This window comes from Plecotus auritus, assembly GCF_963455305.1.
Source record: "Plecotus auritus genome assembly, chromosome: 7".
Lineage (NCBI taxonomy): Eukaryota > Metazoa > Chordata > Mammalia > Chiroptera > Vespertilionidae > Plecotus > Plecotus auritus.
Genome location: NC_137774.1, coordinates 38,782,639 through 38,787,578, shown reverse-complemented (window position 1 = coordinate 38,787,578; position 4,940 = coordinate 38,782,639). Strand labels below are relative to the sequence as shown.

Here is a 4,940-nt window from a genome sequence, read left to right as displayed (position 1 = left end):
TGAGGGTGGAAGTGGAGTCCCTGCTCAGGAAGGCGGGCAGCTGGTATTCCACCAGTTTGTCTAGTCGGTGTTCCTGGAGGTCTGCACCATAGAGGTATTTTTTTAGGGAACCACGAGTGGGTGGTGCTAGGGCCACTGGGTGGTTGGCAGCTGGGGCCCAGGGCTGGGCTGACTGGCCTCCGTGTTCTGCTTAGGACTCCCCCATTGGGAGGCCAGCCCTTGGCATCTGACCACCAGCTCTGAGTTCTGTGGGGGCAGAGTCCTGGCTTCCAGGAAGGGCAGGTAGAGAAGGTGAGAGCCCTTCTCGCTGGGAGTGTTAGGGGTCCTGAGGCCAAACTCACCTCCCATGAGTCTCCAGCTCAGCACTGCCCGCCTGACCTCCCACCACCAGAGAGTTCTGGGTAATCAGCAGAGCAGTTGGGGGCTCCCACTGGGGGCACCACATTAGTTTCTGGGTTGTGAGCACATTCGCACTTAAGAAGGTTTCTTTTTGTGTTTCCAGGGTCGGTCTCTGTACTAAACTGAAACGTCCACAGAAAAGCAGCTGGGCCCTCCTGTGCTTGGCGTCAGCAGGGCCACAGGCAGGGCTGGAAGGTGGAGTCGGAGTGTCTGGAGTTGCAGATGGGGAAGTGCTGGACGTGGGAGGACCCCGGGCTGCCAGCTGGAAGAACTTCAGGTCATTCCACACCACACCTTTGATGAGGACCCGCAGCATGTTCTGCTGGTGCTGGCCCTGCGGACTAGGCAGCTTATGCCCTCCAGGCACTGGCTTTTGGACTCCACGACCTTGTCCTTGGTTTTCTTGGGCAAAAAGAGCACCTTCTTTTTCTTCTCCTTGGTGAGCACTGTCATGCACATGGTGGGTGTTGCTGCAGCCTCTCCCTTGCTGTGCAGCCTACTGACCTGGAGAGAGTGGAAGGTGCACTTGAGGGTGTTGTTGGTGGTAGACAGGTCTTTCTTCTTCGAGTCTCTCTTCCTGTCTGTGGGCTGGGCTGCAGTCCAGTAATCCACCTGCCGCTCCATCAGCTTCGTGCCATCGCCCTGGCTGGAGGTGGACAAGCCCCAGTCACTGACCGGGTGCAGAGTGGGGTGACAAGGCCTCATTGGCAACCAGAGGTATGGAGAGAGGGATGAACGAAAGCATGCTGCAGCCCAAGGGGGCCCATTATCTGAGTCTCCTGACATGTCTGAGGACTGTTGCACTATCCCAACTTTCACCCCCTCCCCGAAGGGAATGAACCATAAGGATTCCTCGTGGGGGCTCTTCTGCTTGTAGGAGAGCAGGGCTTCCTCGACGGGCAGCTGGTAGGCACAGTTGTCCCCATGATGTACTGTGTGATTCTCGTCACGATGTCCAGTGTGTCCTGCATGGCGCTCTGGGCCTCCAGCTTGTGGAACAGGTCCCGCCAGGCCAGGTCCTGGAAGAAGCTGTTGTAGAGGTAATGCATGGAGCCCAGGTGCCTGGCCACAGGGTGGGAACCCAGCGGGATGTCCAGGAAGTACATGTATCACAGCCAGTCCAGCATCTTGTAGGACAGCAGCTCCAGGAAGATGCGCAGCACAGCGCTGAAGTAGTTGTGCCCCTGCCACCAGTATCTTCACCGGCTTCGGGGGCTGGGAATTATAGTGACAGTATCTCTGTATCTGCCAGATGATGAAGATGAAGGCTGCCTGGACGTCAGCCATGAAGCAGGAGCACAGCAAGGCAGCGTGTGCCCTTGCAGGGTGTCCGAGGGGAACTGACCCTGCCAGTTGGAGGTGTTAACGAGGATGATGTTCTCCGGCAGCTGGTCATCAGAGATGAGGATGTGGTTCAGCTGGTTGTACGTGGTCTTCCTGGGGATCTGCAGCTGACTCCCTGAGTCCGGGCAGCGCTCATTGTCTAGGGCCCAGGCGTCCTCAAACTACAGCCCGCTGGCCACATGCGGCCCACCGAGACATTTATATGGCCCACCGGGTGCCGCTGCCTGTCCTGCTTAGCAGCCGACTCGTCCCAGGCCCGCAGTGAGCATAGGAATTTGTTCATAGTTTTTTTTTAAACCATAGTCCGGCCCTCCAATGGTCAGAGGGACAGTGAACTGGCCCCCTGTTTAAAAAGTTTGAGGACCCTGGTAGGCTGTTGACCTGCTTGTTCTGTGGCTGTGCCGTCTGCCGCTCCTTCAGGTACCTGCCCCAGTCATGGTGGCTGGGATGCTTCCCCTTGGCCTTGGTGGAGGGGATGATGAGAGCTTCGGTCTTGGTGATGCACCCACTGGGCAGTAGCTTCTTGGTGAGCATGTCCAGGGCTGAGGTCTCTACCTCGGGGCTGTCCTTGGGCCGTGCTGGCTGCTGCCCTGGGTGGGCATGCTCTGAGGCGCTAAGTGGGAGACACTGTCACTTGGCTATTGCTGCCTGGGCTTGGTCTTCTCGGGCACTGCGGCCAGACTAGGAGGCTCCTTTGTTTTGTTAACCTTCACTGGAGGTTATTTTTCCACTGATTTTTTAGAAAGTTGAAGCGAGGGGGAGAGACAGAGAAGGAGAGAAGTATCAATGTGAGAGAGACACATGGATTGGTTGCCTCCTGCATGTGCCATGACCAGGGCTGGAGATCAAGCCTGTAATCGAGACAGGTGTGCCCTTGACCAGAATTGAACCCGGGACCCTTTAGTCCATGGGCCAACACATTAGCCCTCAGTGAAACCTACCAGGCTTGGAAGCTCCTCTTGGAGCTGGGCACCATGGATGCTCCCCATGTCCATTTTCGAACTGAAATATGACAGGCCTTCTCAGTATGGCCAGAGCTTAGGCTTGATGGTACTGAGAAGGCTGTCATCTTCCTCCCTGTCTAGGCTACTGTCGCTGGTTCTCCAGCATCTTAGACAGAAGGTACAGGTCCTCCTCCATTCGGGGACATGATCTGCAGGGTCCTGCTCTGAGTGTAGGACCTCCTCTGACACTTGGGCCCTGCTCAGCCACGCCATGACATTCTGATTTAAATTTGGATGCCTTGTCATGGACATGGTTGTGACTTTCAATAGTCGCTGCTAAGTGGGCTCCCTCATGTCAAAGTCGTCCTGGTCTGGGTCCTACCCATGGGCGGCATCTTCACTGGCCTCCTGCTCTGAGAAGCTCTCATACTCCTCCTTTGAGTAGTGATCTGTGGACTTGGCCTTGGGCCGGCCTGCATGGCACTGTCCTCATGCAAGTCATGGAGAAGGTACAGGCCCAGGAGACCTTGGGGTTGAGGGTGCTGTGGGCCACCGTGTTCCAAACACTATCGATGGGCTATTTGATGCCTGAGGCTCATGTGTTCTCTCACACTTTGGCCAGTTTTGCAGGCTACTGTTGGTTCCGGGCCCTGTGGATGCTCCCCATCTTTGTCTGTGAGCTGGAGTGTGCCAAGCCTTCAAAGTACAGCCTGAGCTTGGGCTTGGGAGTGCTGAGGGTGCTGTTATCATCCTCCATGTCTGGGTCACTGTCTCTGGAGTTTTCTAGTGTGTCGAATAGAAGGTCGAGATCCTCCTCCAACCTGGGGACATGCTCGAGTCCACAACCTCCTCTGACACTTTGAACTTGTCCAGCCATGCCACGACTTTCTCCTTGATATTTTGTGGCCTGGTAATGGACGTCTTTCCTAATATCCATGGCCTCTGCTTCTTGGGCATCCCCATGACAATGCCCTCCTCAGCCCGGTCTAGGCCATGGGTGGCATTGTTGCTGGCCTGTTGTTCAGATGAGAAGCTCTGATATACCCCCTTGGAGTAGTTAACCCTTGACTTGGCCTTGCATCTGGCCTGTATAGCACTGTCCTCTTGGAGGATGGGCTGGCTGACAGGGAGCAGATCCACATCTCAGCCACTTTGGCAGAAGCCTCCTTGATGCTGCTGCAGAGGCACAGCCCCTGGCCACCCTTGAGGGGTTGCTGCCTGACCTCGGCCATGTGGATGGTGCCCACAGGGAGTGTCTTGTAGCTCCAGATGATCTGGTTCTTTTTTTTTTTTTTTTTTTTTTAAATATATTTTATTGATTTTTTTACAGAGAGGAAAGGAGAGGGATAGAGAGTTAGAAACATCGATGAGAGAGAAACATCGATCAGCTGCCTCCTGCACACCTCCTACTGGGGATGTGCCCGCAACCAAGTTACGTGCCCTTGACCGGAATCGAACCCGGGACCTCTCAGTCCGCAGGCCGACGCTCTATCCACTGAGCCAAACCGGTTTTGGCCAGATGATCTGGTTCTTAAAGCGCTTCCTCCAGTGCACAGGACCTGTAGCTTGTTGTAGCTTGTTGTCTTCTCCCGAGGAAGTTGGGGTCTTGCAGTGAGGTCAGCCCCAGGTCTGTCTCCAGTTGTCCACTAGGGAACAGCACACTCTCATAGGATGTGCTTGTAGCCCTGCATTTTCATGGTGATCACCATTGATATGAGGTTGGAGCCCTGTATCTTCATGGCAATCACCATGGAGATGAAGTCCTTCTCGAGCTCTTTGAAGACCACCATCTTCACTAAGGTCAGGTTGCACAACCTGGGCACGAATCTGAGGCTGGGGCTGTCCAACTCCTGGGTAGCAAACAGGTTCTTGGGCATTGATGTGTTGAGCCTGGGCACGGGGCTTGGGGTGCAGGGTGTTGTGGAGACCAGGACTGTGGGCATCAAGGAAGCTGCAGCTGCTTGCCCCATGCAGGTCCTTTCTGTATTCTGGGGTGATAGTTTCTCTTCCTGTGTTGGGACAGAAGAGAGACATTCCATCAGGGGCAGCTTATGAAGGTGGCTTGGGGGCTATAGTTCAGACTGAACCCCTAAGCACTCAGTTATTATTGTCAGGAGGTGGGACACGAGTGATCCAAGGACAGCGTATGCGAAAAGGGACCACATGCTCACTGACTAGCTCAGGGAAGGCCTGTGCGGTGTTCTTGCAAACTCAGAGACCTAAAGTTATTACAAAGGATGTTCTGAAATGAAA

General features: G+C 55.0%; 1 pseudogene across 1 annotated transcript; it reads right to left on the bottom strand.

The window, feature by feature from the left end:
- Nucleotides 1-566: 566 nt before the first annotated feature.
- Nucleotides 567-3,919, bottom strand: LOC308252558 (phosphofurin acidic cluster sorting protein 2-like; annotated as a pseudogene). Its single transcript has 3 exons — nucleotides 3,323-3,919; nucleotides 2,125-2,436; nucleotides 567-1,895 (listed from the first exon to the last, which is right to left on the bottom strand). The product of its transcript is annotated as a phosphofurin acidic cluster sorting protein 2-like (transcript).
- Nucleotides 3,920-4,940: the final 1,021 nt, after the last annotated feature.